At 42.5% G+C, this 20622-nt stretch overlaps 1 protein-coding gene across 1 annotated transcript in view; it reads left to right on the top strand.

The window, feature by feature from the left end:
• The window catches only part of LOC108570622 (zinc finger protein rotund-like), a 252569-nt gene that overhangs the window by 206891 nt on the left and 25056 nt on the right, over positions 1–20622 (top strand). The window lies entirely within an intron of this gene.

Genomic DNA, 20622 nt, shown 5'->3' with positions numbered 1-20622 from the left:
AACGATCGAGACTCGCCCACGATCCATCCCTTCCGATATATCCAGACTATCCTGACACCATGGCCGCGTTTCTGCGGCGTGTGCCCCCATGAACGGGGTGGAGGGGCCCCCGTGGCCATTGTCGCGCGAACCAATTTGGGTATTGAACTGCAATCGAGAAAAAAGGGGTTCACCATTGGCCGGGGCGCGCGTCTGTGTACACAGATCCAGCATGATAGAAGAGAGCATTGTCGACGGTATTGAGCCATCAAAATATTAAGGGTGGCGCGCGAGCTCGCAGGTGCATCGATTTTTCTCTCCCTTTCCTTCTTTCTCTTCCTTTCTTTTATTTCTCTCTCTCTCTCTCTCTCTCTCTCGATCCTAGCGGGGCACGGTTCCCATTGTCGGGGAACGCCGTTTCTTCACGCCGAAGGAAAAAAGGGGTTCCTCCATCGATTGATCGCGCCTCGTTATTCCGACGATCGATTTCGAACCCCCTATGGCACCCCTTGCGGTTCGTCTTTGCGGTACCAGCTCTCAGGGACTCGACTTTTCACGCCGATTTTTGCTTCTGCTTCTGCCCTTGTCCAGAGCAATTTGCAATTTTTTGTTTTTTATTGGACTGAGATCTCTTGGATTAACGATTGTTAATGGTTTTGGCGGTGATAGGGACAAGTTGGGGAAACATGTTTCAGTGGTGCAACGTGGAAATTTCGGAGTGTAATTAAATTGTCAAATTGAGGACATAAAGATCTGAGGATTTTAAAATTTATATTTCTAAATTTTGGTCAGATGCGTAATTGATGATTGTAGAAATAGGGATTTCGGGAAATGGTCGAATTTTGAATGTTCGAGTCGCGCTAAAAATTGTAGGGACGAGAGTTTGAGTGATGTGAAATATCTGTTAAAATTGAGAACGTCTTAGAGGATAGTAAGTAGCTTGTTATGGTGTACAAATTCACCCTTTTCTCAGGCACAAACGAGCCATGCGCCGCGGAACGTGTTGAGTTATTGTCGCAGAAGGGCTTCCGGCACCTTTCAATCGGCCGGTCGCGCGAAGAAAGCCAGAGAAAAGGGCAAAGTTAAGGCAAATCGATCGATAAATATAGGGTACGATCAATGGCTCCCTTCGAACCCTTTTCTAGAACCAAAAGGAGAACACAATTGGGACACAGAAGCCGCGGTGAAACTGGTGCACTTGTCGATGATGGATCATTATCTGATTAATTATCATCACAATGGGCTACAATGTAACCACCGTACCCTCTCGATTCACGTATCTCGTTTCGAACGACAAATTCCTTTTCAATTCGTTAAAAGAAATTAAAAATTTCCTCAAATTATTGAAATATCCACTTGCAATTAATCCCAAAATAATTCCCCTAATACTAATCTTCTCAATTTACAAAAGAATCGCTTCGAATTAATTCTAAAATAATTCTCCCTGCATCGATCCTCTCAATTCACAAAAATATTTCCAAATTACTGAAAAATTCATTTGCAATCAATTCTCCTCACACTAATCCTCTCAGTTCACAGAAACATTTCTGAATTATTGAAAGCGTTTCGCCTAAAATAATTCTCCCCATACTCATCCCTCAAATTTACAAAAAATATTTCCAAATCATCGAAAAACTCACTTTTAATTAATTCCAAAATAATTCTCCCTACATCTTCTCAATTCGCAAAAAGAAACACTTTAAATCAATTCCAATTAATAAAAAATCCCATTCACAAAGCTCTCAAGCGTCTCAACAAACTAATCTCCTAATCCAGCTTGAGAATTCAAATTTCTTCGAGCACCGTGAATAAAATCGAGTCCAAGGGGCACCGTATAGCAGTGCAGCAAGGTATTTCGGTCACCTGGCCAGCGGTGACGTTAGAAAACACCCCGTCACTGGGTCGACGCGTACCGGACCCCCATGGGTTCCCATGACCTCAGCCGACCTCGCGTCCAAGGTACACTCGGAGAAGGCTCTCGTTTAGGTTGACCTTGGCCAGAGGTCACGCATATGCTCCAACTTGACGGACTTCCTGTACGGAAGGAGAGGATTTTTCCCAAAAACTCGCCGTTCAGCTCCTCCCCCCGTATCCATTACTGGGTATTGAGATAATGCCCTCCTCCTTAGTTCCTCTCTTAGGGCGAACGTTTTCGTTAAGCCTCGGAATTTCACGATTTTCTCACAGTCTCCTCGAGCTCTGTCACCGTGATCGAGCGTTTTCGCAAAAAAATTGGTCAGCTTTCGGTTAAGAACCGTTGGTGACACCATGGTGACCCCTGAGGCGGATCGTTACGGGGTGCCCTCCTTCGAGACGTCTCTTTTTGCCAATTTGGCACGTACTGAGTTTCTCCTTAACCCTTTGGGGACCGTTTACTCGAATATTCGTTCACAAGGTAAACTGATATTTTCACGCAGTAAAAATAATTAGGGGAGCCATGAACTCGTGTGTGTGTGTCCTTTTGATATAATTTAGATTTGAAGAAATTGAAGTAACGGGTTGAGGAATAATATTTTCTTCGCTGATTCATCTGAGAATGGAGTTGAATGATAATTTGGTCTCTGAAGGGTTAAATACCAAAGGGTTGAAATTTCACACTTCTAAAAAGGATTCTTTATTAGACACAGAGGAGGATTTGCTTTTCACTTTGATTCTGTTTCTTAGGTAAATGAGCAGTAAAAATAATTAGTATGGCAATAAGCTCTTGTAAATCATTTTGATATGATTTAGACTTAAGAAAAATTTAAGTAAAGGGTTAAGGAATAATATCTTCTTTACTGATTCATTTGGAAATTGAGCTGAATAAAAGTTTGGTCTCGAAAGGGTTGAAAAATTCACACCTCTAGAAGCGACTCTTATTAGACACAGGGGAAGAAATATTTGTTCTTCACGTTAACACTGTTCATTCGGGTAAATATTTCCCAAACACCCTCAGCCGAAGAAAATTGCCTTCGAAAAGGGTTGCTGGCATAATCGACGTGAAGAATTCACGCCGTAACCCCCCGCCATTTCTCCGGCATGGTGTGTCCAAACATTATTCGTAACGGCGCACGACAAATTACCCTCTCGAGTAAAAACTTCTTTTCCCTCTCGTTTCGTCCAGTCATTACGGTCGGTAGAGGCAGAGCCGCGATTTTTTTGCAGTAGCCGAAGGAATCCCGAAAAATCAAGCATATCCTTGCTTCCCTTTCCACCACTGTCGGAACAATTCTTCTCTCGGCACAGCGAAATATATAATACACATCTATATATATATACAGATATTTACCCTAAACAAGCAGCGGAGGATAAGAAAAGAGGAGGAGAGGAAAAAAAGAACGTGGACGTTGATAAAAAATCGCAGAAAAAAGATGAGAAATGGTCGGAGACTCGAAAGGGTTGACTGGGGACTTAAAGAGTGTCTTTGGTGGGGGGTGGCAATATACAGAGAAAGGGTTGCGTCCTCTTTTATGGCACGAATTTTCACTTTGCCGGCTTCCTTCTTCCTCTCTTTTTTTTTTTTAACCTTTCGGTTTTAATCCTTTCGAGAAAAGGGGCATTATGGGGGCCCGTTGGACGCGCGAACGGATTATCCTGTTATAAGCCAGGATTTCCGAGTTTCTCTGCCCCTTTTTCACCCCTTTCACTTCCAGACAGACGCTGAGGTGGTAAAGTTTTATTGGGACCCTCGCGTAATTGCGCCCCTCGCGAGATTATGCTCGAGGGATCGGTTCTGAGTTGGCCACGCGTTGCCAGATTTAATCTTTTTCCTTTTTTTTTTGTTTCCTCTTTTACCAAATACGTGAATTTCGTGAATTTTTCTAGAATCTTCTGGTTAATCTTCCTGATTAAACGTAACGATTGAATTTTGGACGGAAGAGGAATTTGAAACGCTTTAATTTAATTACTAAATTCTCGTTTATTTTCCAATTTAATTTTTCAGGTAATTCTAACGAAAGTTAAAAGAACTTTCCAGTAAATTTGTCGTAACTTTTTAGTTGATTCTAGCAAAAATTAAAGGAATTTTCATGAGTGAATATTGAATTGCGAGTGGAAAGGGGAGTTCGAAGTCTTCGTTTAACAATTTTCGTTTATTTTTCGGTAAGTTTGCCGTAATTCTAACCGAAAATAGAGAAACGTTCGTGTTTGATCGTTGAGTCACGGCACTAGAGAGACTTTGAAGTCTTCATTTGACAATTTCCACTTGATACTTTCTCGGTTTATCTTAATCCTCGAGCGGAAAATTGCGAAAGCTGCGGAGCGGCGAAGAAGAATTTCAATTTCTCAAATTTGCCCCGGCATTTTTGCGCAAGAAAAAAGCGAAGCATCGTTTGATTATTCGTTTTACCAGGCAGGGATCGCGATTTCAAAGGGGATGCCCGGGATTTTTAGTTACAGGGAAGAGGCTGTCAGTCCCGAGTGCTCGTGCTACTTTCGCCAAAGGTTTAACCTTTCCGTTAAACTAAAGAAACTTCTTCCACCCTTCACGGCTTCTTTTCACCCGGGCAAATAATTAAACTTCGACTTTGTGAAAAGAAATCTTTCTCTAAATTCGCCCGTGTTATAAGCAAACCAGAGAGAGGGAAAGAAAAGAGGTAACGTTGTAATTCGATCTCTCGAAAATTCACCCTTAAAAAAAAAAGAGTAATCGAACAACGTTCTGCGAATATTATAAATTTTTACCAAAATGTAGAGAGGAAATTAAAGTTGGATTAAATTCTTCGCACTTGAATCATCGTCAAACCATGGGTTATTCAATTTTTGCGAATTGAATGATGTTTTATTTAGCAAATGTGTGCAACAATATCGCAATATTGAAAGATTAACTCTAATACGGCTTTCGGGTCTTTTTTGACCCATCGCCTTTTCATTCTTTTAATCATTGCATTATTTCCCACGTTGATAAATTATTGTCTAAATTAAAATTGTTACACACAGGCTCTTCGGGTCATTTTCGACCCATCGCCTTTTTATCTTTCTAATAACTTTCGCTGTTTTCAAATTTACGTTCCCTTAACTCCGTATTAAAATAATTAAACATGTCTAGATTCAATGACGTGCATATAATAAAATATTTTTCTAATAACTTTTTCTGTTATCAAATTTACGCTCTCTTATCATTATAATAAAGGTTTATTGTCTAAGTCAAAATTGTTACACACAAGCTTTTCGGGTCATTTTCGACCCATCGCCTTTTTATTTTCCTAATAACTTTCGCTGTTAAAAGTTTACTTTTCCTTAACACCACGTTGAAATTAAAAACGTCTAGATTCGTATGACCTGGTGGTAGCAAGTATTGTTCGGGTCTTTTTTGACCCAGAACGCAGGAAGAACGCAGTGGAGTTAAGCGAAATGGAGACTTGTTGCATGCAACCATTAAGAATATTCCTGTCGGTGTATGGTGAATGGTAGAGAACGTGTTTAAAGGTGGCGATTTTTGGTCTATTGAGAGAAAAAGGAAGGAATTTCTCAGTGGTGCATGAGACCAGGTCACGGCTTGACAGCCTCGTCACGAAATCCTTCGCAAACGACACAACGCAAGTCGGTCTCCTTCTTTTCCTTTTTTTTTTTTTGCTCGAATCCGGCCCCCGCGCGGGCCCCACGCCCGGACGAATTAGGGACGCGCGTCAAACCGTGGCCATTCGAATTCGTGACACCCGGTATTGAGCAACACCGGGACAGATCGGATGCGACGCGTTACAACAGTTTTTCCATTCCATCGACCAGCCTAAAAATACGTCCAGAAAACCACTCGAACCTCGGCCGTTTCGCGTGCTCACACTTTGCCTCCTCTATTGGGTGTCAATTTTGAAAGCTTTCTTCGTTTTGGGGAGTAGAGTTTAACTCTACTGTGCCCGCGTTTCTTTTCTTTGTAATACGACGAGCTGACGATGGCTAATTTTTCGATCAAGCGTGAAATGAAGTGTGATTCAATTTGAAAATTCAAATTTCGGGATTTTGAATTAAATTTGAAAATACACTTTTTGCACCCTGTTTGAAGTTTAGAAAGAAACTTAGAATTAATTTAGAAATTTGGAGTTCAGTTAAATTAAATAAATAGAAGAAACTTAGAAATCTAGAAATCTCCAAACGAAATCTTCCAATTGTCACGGACAACAGTTGTCAAAATTGGTTACAAATCGTCAGACCATCCAGAGCGAAGCATCTCCGTCTCCCAAATTGAAATCTTCGTTTGCTCCCACGGGGTCGGAGAAAAATCGGAAATTAAGTCCCCTTCTCTATGATCAGCGTGACGAACTCGCGTCTGGATCCTCTCTTTTCCGCGGCTATCATTAATCTCCACGGTTAAGTGGAGCCTCCGTGAAAATATTTTGCATATCGGGTTGCAGGCACAAACGTTTTCAGCCTGTTTGATCGATCGACGTTGAACCGTTCGTTTGCGAAAAAAATAATGAATGAAAGGGTTCCCTCTACCCCCCTTTGCGAACTGTTTGAAAAAAGAGAGATCGAGAAAAGAAGAAACTCTCGTATGCTGTATATCGAGGTGGAAAAACGTCTTGAACCATCCAGGACCCTGTTAGATCATTGTCATTCGAACATCCGTTGAAATTAGGCCGTCTTTCCTCCTCTCTCCCTCTTTCTCTTGGTCGATCATGGACCCTCGATTGGGTTGGTTTGCCCCTTGGAATAAAGTTGAGGCCAGGAGTTAAACAAGACGGAACCGCGATTACGTTAAAGGAAAAGAGAACAGAGAGGAGAAGAAAAAGCTTGACGAGAAGGGTATGCTTTCTACGCTGGACCATATGCAGATCAGGGCACAGATGCGGAGGGCGCCAACGAAAAATCCGGTTTTCTGATGGGGCACTGGGTATATTTGTAAGAAGGGGAGTTTTATTGTTGACTGACCCGGTCGTTGGATTTATAAACCACCCTCTTTTTCATCCTCGTTTTTTTGCTTGAAATTAAAGTTAGCAATTTAGAAAGAATCACAAGTGAATTAAAAGTGATCTTCATTAATTAAAGAATTTTTATTCATACATAGATAGAATGGAACAGAAATTTATTTATTGCAGTAATAAAAGGCAAAGGTATAGACAGATTGATCTGATATTTTTTAATTAAATTTGAAAATTAAAATTTCATTGAACAATTTTAAATTTAAATTGACTATCCAAAATTTCGTTGGATAATTTCGAATTCGCTTGAAAGATTGTAAAATAACGAAATGAATAAGAATAAGAGCAAGCTGATAGAACAATAGCCGAGAAATCGAGGAGTGAATCGATCGGTCCTTGAATCCGCCACGATTTCCAACATTTCGCCTGATCATTGGCAAACTTTCCATTGCGTAAGCAAGGAATGCTAACCCGCCTCCTCGGGTAATAGCCAGCGACTGATTTGTCGAGAAAACCGCGAGACACCGTACGTTTCCTCCGGATATCATCGTAAGCCGCGCGATTTCTCACGCACGAGCGCCACCGTGCCGCGGCAAAAAGCAATGGCGGCCGATCACGGCCGCCACCTCGCCGATTTCACCGATCATTATCCACGAACACGTCCACGCATCTCGTCACCGAGCAGCTTATCGAAGACACGGGCTCGGAGACAAACCGTAACGCCGAGTTTCATGCCGGACTTTCGACGACGAAACGGCCACGAGCCACGCTTCGATGGTTTTCGGTATTGGAAGTGAGGTTTGCCTGTTACAGCCACGCTTGGTTGCTCCTAATCGTAATAAAACATCCCAAGGTGGCTCTACTCGCGCGGACACCTCGCTTCTAGTGATTTCTATCTTACTCTCTGTTACCTTTTTTTCCCCCCGCTCTCATCGTTTTGTTGTAGCACACCACGTTCGCCGATTTTCCAGCTGATTATCGTCGAAGATCGCCGAAGAAGCGACGAATAGGCGAACGCGTGAGATGTTGCCGCGCGATTTTTCCTCCAAAGATCAGATAATTATCAGGCGTGAAATGCACACAGAGGCTAAGCCTCTGTCCTTTACTTTTGTATTATACGCAAGTTTTTCCCCCGGGATTTCCATCCGGATGGAAATTGAATTGCGCTGCTGCACTCTGTGGATTGAAAATGGACTGCTTTTTGGATGGGGGATACGGGGGTAATGGAAGAGGGAGAATGGAGGTTCGGTTTAGTTTGAAGACGTCTTTCACGCGAACTGTAGAACGCTGTTGCAAGCTTTTCAGGATGTTTACTGTTCACATTTGCAACTTATCCCTTTCCGTTATTTTTTCACACCTTCTGCTAATACAACTATTTATAGAATAGGTAGAAAAATAATATATATACAGAGTGGTCCATAAATCGCTTCACCGTTTAAAAATTAAATACTTTCTGTTTATTTGAAAATTTTTAAATGTACATAATACAAATTGCCAAGTAGTCTGGAAGACTACTATTCATATTTCTTAATCACTGGACGTGTTAAGACACAATTAAATTACGTCCCGTGAAAAATGGCGCGTACTCCAGCTGACCGAAACAGCGCCGCAGGTGTCTAGACTCCGTATAATATTCCATTAACCAATGTCCACGATCGATCAACGAAAATTACGCCAGATGTCCCTCACGATCCACGGATAAACACTACTACTAAAAAGCAAAAAAAGAAGATAAACGAATGAAACATAGAGAGACCCTAGAACGATTTCGATCTCCTCTCCCCAGAAAACGTCCAGCAGTCAGCTTGGCTGACCCCCGCGGAACAGGAAACCGGAAAAAATAGTGGCAGCAGAAGGGAGAGAAAGAGAGAGAAAGGGCGCACTGGGGGTTGGAAGGAGCAACAACCAGAGCTGGAGAACATTGCAAAAAAGTCGGTCAACCGCAGAGATAGCGAGAAGGGCGGAGAGAAACGGAAAGACGAATTGAGTCGTCGCAGTGCGTTTAGCGGGAAGGGGGCAGAAAAAAATGGCGGAAGAGCAGCTAGAAGAGAGGAAAAAAGGAGAGGAAAAAAAACGAAGAGAAGAATAAAGGGGAGAGTGTGGCATCGCAGTTTTTCTCGATGGCGCCAGGACCGTACACACTCTGGCTTGGGGTGGAAAAAAAATCGATCACGATGGAAAAAGTAAGGAAAAAAAAAAGATGGCGGTCTGTGAGTCAGGTTAGGGATGAGATATTAAACGTTTTCCATTAAGGGGCAAATTTCATGGAGAATAGGGATAAAAAGATTGTCGAGAGCTTAAAAAGTTAACGCCGCCGTGTTGGTCTGGGAGAATTTCGAATTCTTACTTTCTGTTTTTGCCTTGATTCGATGGATCTAAGAATAAGGGAGATTTAAAGTCACACGAATTGTGATTTTTTCAAAATGAAACTTGCGAAAAATAATTTATTCGATCGAAAATGTAGATACGTTTCTTCCAAATGTCCAAGTATCGCCTGATCTCGAATCCGTCGTCGAAATTCTTTCTCAACACGTGACAGACACGAGCGCGTGAGCGTTGAAAGATTAAAGATGGATCGTTGGAGAGCTACGCGTCATTTTGCACCCGAGCGAGTCTTTAGGTGTGGAGAAGAACAGAAGGCCGGTCGTTTCTGTGACGCTGCGCTTTTCTTCACCAGGGATCCACCACGAAATTCGTATTGTCTACGGTTTCTAGCGTTCCGACAGACCGGTTGCGCAACTGTTCTCTCCTCCTCGCTTCCAGAGAACATATATATATGTATACATGTGCACACACGTCTTCTCCGTGTCGGAGTCTCGTAGACGATTAAAATTGGTAATTTCGTAACACAGAAATAGACACGTGAGAAGAAAAAAAACGAAGAAAAATTTCAGGATTTATCTGCGGAGAAGTTGACGAACACAGACAGAGAGGCAACGAAGAAGAGTGGAGCCACGTTGAATATTCACGAGACGAAACGGTATTTCTCGATTGCGGTAGGTCGTCGAGGATGATCACTCTTTTTTCGCCAATTTTTATACCCGAGTATATTAGTTATTGCGTAACTGTCGAATATAAGATCGAGACGAGAGAGCATCTGTGTGGTAGCCTTTCTCCTCCGATCGGTCTATCTAGTTTCTACGGCTTATCGCTTTTACCACGAGTGAAAGAGAAGAAAAAAAAGGAAGAGAGGAGGAAGACATAGGAGGAATTGGAAGGAGATAAGCGACAAGCTCGTTAGATTCTCAGGCTGCATCGAAAAAAAATTGTTGTAAATGAGCTGCCGGATTGCGCGCCGGGGAAAAGAGGAGGAGGCTCGTATCTTAGACGTATCTTGAGACGTCTAAAAACGAGTGACACGAAACGAGGGACCGACTGAGAGCCCGGGGAAACAAAGGCCGAACGAGAGAGAGGAGACAGAGGGTAACTGACGTCCACGCGAACTTGTTCCGCGAATTTCGCCGGAAGTTTGCTTGGATCCAATCAGGATTCGACCAAAAGACCTACCTATCCTCTCTCCAACTGTGTATTTGCTTTGCCAATCAAATTTGTCATCGACCAAATTTCGTTTTCCGTCTTACTTGTATACCAGAATCCGCTCGGTCATTCGTGAAAATCAAACGGTAATTCGTCTTTTCTATATACAGGGTGTCCGAAAAGTTTTCGAAACAAACTTCGCCAGTGTGTTTAACAGGTAAAAATAAGACGAAAATGTCATGTGAAACACAGCCCGCAAATGCTTGGTTAAAAAGTTATGGCAGTATTCAGTATTGCGCGCCATTATCGATTGGGTGTCCAAATATTACGGTTAAAATTTGCTCCATTTATCGATGAATAAATTTGTACAAATTCAGACAAATGGTATTTAAACTGTCGACCATCGAGTTACAAAAAAAGAACGAATAGGGGATGATATACAGGGTGGCGTTAAATTAACACCCTCTTCGTACCCTCTACGTCAATTTAACCACGAATCACTGTCACGTCCCGGTATCTCGAAATCGGACTCCGAACCGTCGATATTAGAAAACGACGAATCCTGGCCACAGACATCCTTGGAGGAATCGGAACTATCAAGCGATAATCAGCGAAGAAAAAAAGGAAAAAAGCGGCGGCCGGTGGTAAAAAGAAGCGATATCGCCAGCTCGGGAATCCTTTCACCGGCCCTTTCCCCCGTTGCATGTGTGTGTGTGTATGTGTGCATGCACACGCGGCGAGAGAGAAAGAAAAAAAGAGAAGGAGCAGATTTTCAAGCAACAGAAGAACCCTGCACCCGGACAAAATAGACGCTTCGTCTCGAGGCGAGGGTAAAAGAGACAGAGTGAAAAAGTGTGGGGGGAAGGGGGGATATCTAGACGAAGAGAGGAAACACCGTACGAAGTTGAGGCAAAAGTGAGAAAGAGCGAGATAGAGGGAGCAGAGCATACGGAGGACGCGATATGCCCGCTTAATTACCCCTCCCTGCCCCTCTCACGTGTTTGCGCTAGTCACGTCTATATCTCTCTCGCTCTTTCACACTCGCTGCCCTATCTCTCTCTCTCGCTCGCTCGCGTACGTCGTGTTCCCTCTTTCTAGCTACTCGCAGCTTGGCCGGCGCGATGGTGGGGGGGATCGACTGCGTGGAGACGCGCGACGAAGAGAGAGAGAATCGAGTCGGCTAGGCGAGCGAGAGAGAGGGGTGACGGTCGGTGTCGGGTATGGTGGGGGTAGTGCACGCTCCGGCCGCTCGGAGGGCCGCCACGGCGGCGCAAAACATTCAGTCGGCAAAAAGTAGCCAGGGGGTGAGCATCACCCTGAGCTACCGAAACGCATCCGTCGTCGAGTGTGCCCGTAGTAAAAAAAGAAACCTGTGTCCTTCTTTCTTTTTTCTTTTTTTGCGACTAGAAAAAGCATCGTGTACGCAACTGTTTACCTCCGTTGTTCGATCGTCGCCAAGAGAAACTTCTCCTAATATTCCAGATCGGGAACGAAACACACCGATATATTCGCAGCCGCAGAACCAAAGCCGAAAAACTGTGTAGTCAAAGAGAAGGGGAGAATCGTAGCCGTCCGTGTACAACACATTGTACGCACATGTTTTATTCTCCGGTGGACGATAAGTATCGTCGGTCGTATGACACAGTGCTGGAAGATAGTATGATACTTGTTTATCCATGACAACAGAGGAGAAAGAGCCAGAGGAACGAGAGTGAGGAGACAGTTTGACAAGGGTAGAGAGCCAACAGTGAGTGTGAATATATTTCGTATTGTGTTATGGGGATCGTGACAACGTCGCATCACAGTTGTAGAGAGTGAAACAGCGGAAACTTGGCGTCAAGGTCACACACCACATAGAGTCACTTGTATACGTCGAATACGTGGCGGAGAGGAGCCCCACGTTTGTACGTGTGCCGAACACGATCGTCAAAACGACGACGACGTACGAAAGTAGGGACACGAGGTTGCCGAGACGACGAACATCGAGAAGAGGAACTGCCGGTGTGAGGGAGATTGTTAACGTTGACGAAGATCGGTATGGAAGTGCGCATGATGGACTATCGTCCCGCGATGCCTATGGGGGTGATACCCACCGGGCTTCAAGACTATCACGCGAGTGTTCCGGACTTAAGCCCGCCGCGAAGCCAAGGCTCGTCCACCGGTGGCGCTTCCTCAATCGGCGACTACGCGCCCCGCATGTACTCGCCTCCCACGCCGCCCACCCCGCAAGAAGACGAAAAGGTAAAGGAGCATATTTTCCTTTGTTTTCAAGGTCGACCATTTTACCGACGTTTTTCTATTATCCTCGATGAAATTCGAAAGTGAGAGGGATATACGTTTGACGTGTATTAAACGTGACGGAGGAATGTTGGGTAAATAACGGAGAGATAAATTGTAGGTTATTCGGAGAAATTGTTAGGTTATGTTAGGGTGACTCGTGAGGAATTGTGGGATATTCGGTATTCGTTCGCTTTTCACGTTCGATTAATCACGTTCCAGTGGTGAAAATATGTACGATTTTTTTGTAACTTGTAGCAATTTCTTTTTATGCTATTTTTAATAATTGCAGGGAATTGAGAATGTTATCGGTAATATGTAGAATGTGTTGTGCTATCTGAAGCTGTTGTAAAATGTTTATTTTAATTTATTATAATTTCGTTTATCTCTGTAAGACTAAACACTTGGAAAAGTAATTGTGTTTAGGATGATTTCGAGAGAATTTTGTAATTTTTTTTCGATCTTCGTTCTAAATTTACTAATTATTATCGACCGATGGTTGAAGAAAACGGAGTATTCGGTTATTTTCTGATAGATCAATTTTGCAGGTTAGGTTAGCGCAAATTAAACGTATATAGTTAAACAGGCTCTAGTGTGAAGTGGCTGGCATGTTTATAAAAGCTCGATACAGTTTTTCGCTCGACACAGATTCGTGGCAGTGTTCCCTTGTAACGGGTGTCCACGACTTAAACACGTGTCTGTTGAAACGAAACCAACGACATTCTTGGACGTTCTAACGGATATTGCATTGAACCGAAATGTCTAAGCTCAAACATTTGCCCTGACTGTTTCGCAATTCGAACCGTGTCGAGAGTGTGCTCAAATTCGTGAACCGAGTGTCTCTCCACTGTTTCCCGCGGTTAAAACTTCGGTCTGGAAAAACTGTGCCGTTCGAACATTCCAATCTTTTATCATTTGAAAAAACAGTGGCAAAAATTTCGGGGACAACTTTTGAGAAATCTACCGTTATTCTACCAAAACCACGTGAAAATTCTTCGAAATTTTTATCTCTTTTAGAAAATTTCAAAATTTACGTTGGTTATAGCGTTTTATCAGAATTCGGAAACGTTGCTGGAAATTCGAGAAATTTCAAATAAATTAACCCCTTTCCCCGAAGGTTGCCAGATATTCTCCTCGTGGAAATCGGGTCAAAGATTCGACACACAAATGGTCTCGTTGCAGAGAATCCAGGGATCGATTCGAAGGCTTCCCTCGATCCTTCGTCGCTCTCGAAATTGATTGAAAATTCTATCTTGCAGCCGGCTGAAAATTTCATTCGGCAGACTTCTTCCTTCTCCACGAACCTTCTCTCGAATTCTGTTCGCGATAAAATTCCCTCTCCCTCTCTCTTTCACTACCTTCTCCCCCCGTAGCTAAGGGACAGATACACTTCCCTCTCGTTACGTTCGCGAAACTTGTGATTCGATTTCGTATCGAAAGTTTCGAGCCGACGGCGCTCGACTTGTAACACTCCTTTGATATTTCCCGCCCAAATGGACTTGCCCGGAATTCCGCGATTAATCGAATCACCGCTACTCGAAATTCGTCTTTTATCCGAAGTGACCACGTGTGAACGTCGATTCTCATTTTTGCAAATAGATAAATCCCGAATTTCGGAGAAAATTTGATTTTTTGAATTCTTTTTGAGTGCAATCTTTAATCTTCGTTTTTACGAATGTTTCTGGATAATTCAGTTCGTTTGTTTTATATTTATACAGAATTTTTGTTTAATTACGTTTACACGGCGATGCTGATCGCTATAAAGGATCAGGTTTCACAAGATTTCCCTCGATCGGAGGAAAAGCGCTTTCCTCGAAGCTTTCTTGACGCGACGATCGCGAGCCCTGCTCCAGGCGAATCTATGAAACTCTCTCAACTCCGAATTTCTCTTAATCGATGTCTCCAACTACCCCTAAAAATCTTCAACGAAAGACGTCTCTCACATAAAATCGAAAACAATCGATCTTCCTTCTCTTCGTCTAATTGTAACACTTAGAATGCGTAATCAGCGGGGAGAAAAAAATGATAAGTCACGGGGAGTTCCGAATAAAATCTGGAAGAAAACTATTCCACTTCCTCCGGACAAATATATTTCCATTAAAGGTGAATTGAACGGTCGTTAAAGGATCGTTAAAAAAATCCTCCGACGTAGGATTCACTCGAAAAGAAGGATGTTCTCCTCGAAATCGAATACGACCGTAGAAGAGAAGGAAAATCCCCGTCGGTGTTGGATGTCGCGACGACGATTCTTGCACGATCTTCTCACGAAAGTCCGTTGCATAAGGGATCCCGAAGGATCAGGCAGAAGATCCACTGACCCCGGCGATCTTAAAGGCGCATTCATGGCGCGCAATTTTCCAGAAGTGGACGACAATAAGCCGCTGTCACAATAAAGACGCCGGGACACGGCGGTAGCAAAGGGAAAAATAATCGAGCCTCGCGTCTCTTTCTCCATTCTGGACGCGACGAATAAACGATACCATCGAGTTCTCCATTCTTTCTTTCCATCCCCCTCTTCATCTTGTTACGCGCCTCCTTCGTCGCCTTTCTTCGTCAAGTTTCTCTCCCCTTATTTTTCACTTTATTTCCACCAATTTTTTATTCCGTTTCTAGCTCTCCTTCCTCCCTTCGACGTCTCTCCCTTTAACCGCCCTCGTGTTTTCGTGTCTCTCTTCCTTAACCCTTTCGCAACTTTTTTTTTTCAAGTTAGGGAGAAATGAGGCGATTTATTGTGGTGTTGTGTGAGACACTATACTGCACCTTGAAATGGAGAAGAAAGAACAATTTATAGGCTTGTTTTCAAGTGTCGAAACTGAGTGCCTGAAGGGTTAAGGGAGATTTTTGCAAATTTGTAGAAATCATCAAAGTCTCCACTCTCTTAATTTAGAAAATATTCCACTGTCCTGTTCCTTTCACTGGAAAGTGTGACAAAAATTCGACGATTAATTTCAATCGCAACTCACCCTCTCTTTTCGTCTTTCTTCCTCCGATACACTGGTTGAGAAAAGCGTCTTTCCATTCGCAAGATTTCGTCTCAAGGTGAATCCACCATGGGACAAGGGCGTGCAAGGGGGTTGAGAGCGAAAGGTGGGGTGGCCTTTCTACTTTGCTTCTTCTTCGCCCCGAGTATAATTCCATTTGTGCGTCACCGAGATTCTGAAACTTGACCTGTTAAAAAGTCCTTTAGCCGAGGTCTCGTGTTCCAGCAAACGGGGGTGAAGTGATGGAGAGGAGGGGGTTGTGGCACGCTCGTCGAGCCTCCGCGGAGAGGAAAATTGCCGGAAAAGCCAGCTTTTCATTCGTCATCGTGGAATTAGTAGGCTCTAGTAGCTCGACCGCTCGAAAATTAATGACGATCGATTCTCTCTCCCTCCTCCACCCCCGCGATTAGCGCGTCGCTTTCCAACCCCTCTTTTCCTTCGATTATATTCCCCAGCCTTAAAGAGTCGCCTCAACGAGGAGGAATCGATCTGTACCATGTAACAACCAGTTGTTCTTTCCTTCCTTCTTTTTCCTTCGTTCCACGAAAATTCGGTGTGATCGAATTTTCTTTCCATTCTTCGTCCATCCTCCTCGATGAATTCTCTTTGAAAATGACTTTTTTTATCCTTAGATTCGCTAACAGTGACTTACCAATTGTGTGAACTTTAAATTAACCCTTCGTGTACCGAGTTTCAATAAAGGAATTGTATTTTATTCCACGATTTTGTTATCACTCGATCGATAAGCATGCGAACGATCGGAAATACCCACAGTAGAATTCTTCCTTTCCGATGAATTGCCTTTTTTCGTTCAACCTGTTGTTGCAATTTGGTAAATTGATGTAACGCGTTGGAGATAATAACCGTTCAGTTTACTAGGAAACTTCTGTTAGTTATTAATCAATTTCAATTCCTATCGATGGAACTGTTCACGAGCAAATTGTACCTGTAGAAGATGTAATTAATCAAATTGGAAAATTTATAGGGATAATTAATCGATTATCAACATCTAATAAACCGAATTGATTTATCGTTGAACAGGGGGAATTACGTATGAATTCGATTCTAAATGATTGAATTCTGGACATTCGTATGATCAATATCACCCATGTCCTGTTGCTTTAATTGATTCGAAACTCCGTCGGTATAACATTTTTAAAGATAGAAAACAAATAGAAATTAAGGTAGCACGATGTTCTAGTAACAATCGATTCCTACTAATTATTACGCTTAAAGTACCAAATTAATTATCAATTCACCGTAACCAAAAATTATCGATTCGCGAAGAAACAAAAATTTTGTTACGATAATTGCAAAATCTTCGTTAACACAACTATCAGCACCGCTACCACCGAAACGCTCGTGAAAGATTAATATCTTTATCTAGAATTACTCGCCGTCTGTCTGAAATTTTGGAATCGTCTCACGAGCTCGTGTGTCACAATATTTCATATCGAAAGGGACTCTAATCACTTCGTTGCCACAGAACGAGAGCGAGTGAGAGAGAGAGAGATTAAGCGGGTAAACAAATAAACAAGCGGAAATGAATTCGAGAGGGGTGAGAGAGTACAAAGGGAAAAGCGCGCGGTAGGTGGAGGAGAAAAATTCGGGTTCACTCTCAATAATTAAAAAATCGAGTTTGTCGTCGCGACGCCGCGCCGCGCGACTAAACTTTCCGTCGGGCCAGAAGAGTCGCTTTTGCACGCGCGTTCTTCTCCAGCCGACGCGGCGCGCGGGGCTTTCAAATATTTACGGGGAAAATACACTTCGCGGAAAGGAAAAAAGGGGGAAAAAACGGAAAGAAACATAATCGTAGCATGCAGATTTACCAACTTAAACGATTATCCTCTAAATGGAAACCATTTTCAAAGAGCTATTAAATCGTAACGAAACGCGAGCAGATAAATGCAATTTATCAATTATTCATATATTTTTTTGAAAAATTGCATTTTCCACGGGATGAAATATCATTCATCACGAACGATAACGTAGGTTTGTTATCACAGCGATTATGAAAATGAATCAACTTTTTAATTAAACTGTTCTATTTCGAATCGGTATCCAACAATAACTCTTTGAAAATCCGAATTCATCGGATTACTGTATTAAGAAGACACCTTTATCACTCTGAAAAGAAAAAAAAAAGAAGATATTTCCATATTTTCCCTTTGCATGCTCCTTCCATACACGATGAATTAATCTTCACTGAAACGTGTTAACCCTAGAGCGGTCTTCGTTTTGACGGTACACTTAAGACTTTTGGGTGAGAAAGGGCCTGAGACCTTATGCGTAATCATTTTTCTTTCCAACGCGACATATGAACCTAGACAATAGACGTTCAAAATAATGTCAAGGAACGTAAACTTGATAACAGCGAAAGTTACTGAAAATATAAAAAGGCGGCGGGTCAAAAGAGACCCGAAGACCGCTCTAGGGTTAAGAAGTGGAAGGAGAGGAAGAGGAATAGATAAGGAGGATAATAACTATTTCGAAATTTTAAAGACAACTTTTAATGGAGGAGAAACAGAATAGAAGGATAATAATAGAAACAGCAAAAATTACTAGAAATATAAAAAGACCCGAAGACCGCTCTATGGTTAGGTACGCTCTTCGAATCTTCATCGAGGTGTCCTTCCCACCTTCGAACTTGCGATTCGTCGTGAAATCGGTTACATTGTCGGTAGAAAGAAGTTGCACGAAATGATACAGTGTAACTATGGTACTTTTACCGAGCAGGGTGAGAAAAATTGTCGAGATGCCGATTCAAGGTGATCACGAGTGATTTTTTCGTTGGATCCCAGGGTGGTTCGCCCTGCGGGACGGTCAAGGAACTTTTTCCATTTGACCCAGCGTAGATTGAATAACTTTCGAACTTCTTTTATCGTTCCTCCTCCCCTTCCCCATACTCGGGACGATATTGTGGTATCTGCAGTGGCATGACAAAACTCGGGAATTAATGGTATCATTTCGCACTTTGCGCCCGTGTCTCTCTCTTCCCGTTCACGTCTGTCTCGCTCAACAGTCAGGAACTTAATAATTCGCGACGGTTGAATGTTAATGCAACGTTTAATGCTATGCGATGGATCCTGGAGAGAAGAAAAAACGAACGTTAAAGTTGCTGATCTTTTATTTGAATATTTATTCGAATACATTTACCGGGTTTAATTGGCGTGTATTCGGTCACTAGGTAGAAGCGTTTAGTTTTTCTTGCCTCTTTTTTCTTTTTCTTTTTTTTTTGCTTCTGCACGTACGAGATTTTTTCCGAATAATCGTGGAAAATTCGGAGATTTAAGAGATACTCCTATGTAAATTCAGGGTCTATTTCGTCCTAGAAATCGTACTGGAACATTTTGGGCGGCGTAAGAAATTTAATCAACCAGGACGGAGACGTCTAATCACGCGGCAATTAGAATTAATTTCCCGCCAAAATTTTCAAAATTCCCGCTCAAAGTTTACCCGCCTTGATTGTACTCGCAGGAGAAGCCCAATTCTCTGCGCGACTCCGACGTTGAAGTGTACGACGAACAATGCGACAAAGAGAACGAATCTGAAAAAATATTGTACCCCCTCCGACTTTTTCCTTTTCCGAGGAAATAATTCAAAGGTGAAAAAGAAATACTCCCGGAAGAATGTATCTCGAGGAGTACAAGAGAAAAACGAAAAGAGGGAAATTGAACGCAATACTCCAAACACGATCTGCGAAAAACGAAAAAAGTCAACATCTCAAAGTAGTTGAGTTTGAAATAATAAAAAGAAAAAAGGAAGCTTCTTGCAAAGCTCTCGACTCTTAGAAGCAACGGGGTATAGTCGAGCCACTCACTTTGGAAACACCCTGTACACACTGACACACACACACACACACAGGGTGGAACGATGTAAAAGAATCCAGGCCGCTGACGAAACTCGAGGCGGCCCTCTGCTTCAGCTTTCATTAAGGAATCGTTAGCGCCGTTCTCATCAGCATCCTCTTCCTCCTGCTCCTTCCTCCCCCTATCGTCTCTCCCTTCTTCTTCTTCATCATCATCCTCCGCCTCCTTCTTTTTCGCTCTCTGGCTACCATCGTGGTTCCCTTTTTTCCGGTTACCTTCATCCTTCCGGCTGCGTTATGTATTTTTTTTCTTTTCTTTTTTCTCTCTCTCTCTCTCTCCCTCTTTCTTCGCGTCCTTTTTCCAAAGTGATAGCGTGTATCTACCACTCTTTGGCCCTGTTTCTCGCGTAATTTCCCCCTCGTTTTAGAATATTGGCGTATTTTCCTATCTGTCTGTCTCTTTTTCTTTGGTTCTCATTGCACCTGTGTACACGTGTGTGTTTGTGTGTGTGTGTGTGTGGAAACGAAGGAGGAATTTTTTTTTCATGTAGGTTAATACGTTTAACCCTTTACTTTACGATTTTTTTAATAGCTGTGCATTCGTTAGCTTTTTTCTATCTCGATACTAGGTGAGGTAAGAAATGTCGTATTTGGTTGTGTCTGAGGTTACTGTGAAAATTTGAATATTTGAGTGCCGGTAGAATTCGGATTTCGACTTTGAATAGTTGAACTGTGTGCTCTAATATTTGAAACATTCGGCGTAATTCGAAAGTCAAACGCTTCGAGTCTTCCGAATAAAGAATTCGTATTGGAAATTATCCGAATCCTCGGAATAAAGAACTCGTATTCGAAAGTATCCAAGTATACGAATTATTCGAGTAAATTCGAAGTTATCCGAATCCTCCGAATAAAGAGTTCGAAAATATCCGAATAAAGAATTGAACAGTTTCCAGAATAAAGTAGAATATGACTAGTTCAGCTATTCGAAATTTCACAGTCGTATTCACATTTAGCAATTCCCAGATTTATAAGTCATGTTAATCCAATGTTAATCCCTGTTGCTAATGTAACTGCTTTTCTCGCATCGTAATCATAATCTGACACGAGTCTGGCTCGTTGTTAGAAGGTAAGGGGTTAATGGAGGATGTTGCGTTTCCCTTTTCGCGGAGAAAACCGTTGTCTTTCTTCCTTCACTCACGATACCTCTCCTAGCTTTTGCTTCTGCGGCCATTCCTGACAGCTGACTCTTTTTGCTGGCAGCTTT

Source organism: Habropoda laboriosa, unplaced genomic scaffold, assembly GCF_001263275.1.
Source record: "Habropoda laboriosa isolate 0110345459 unplaced genomic scaffold, ASM126327v1 scaffold101, whole genome shotgun sequence".
Lineage (NCBI taxonomy): Eukaryota > Metazoa > Arthropoda > Insecta > Hymenoptera > Apidae > Habropoda > Habropoda laboriosa.
This window is presented reverse-complemented; position numbering and strand designations above follow the sequence as displayed.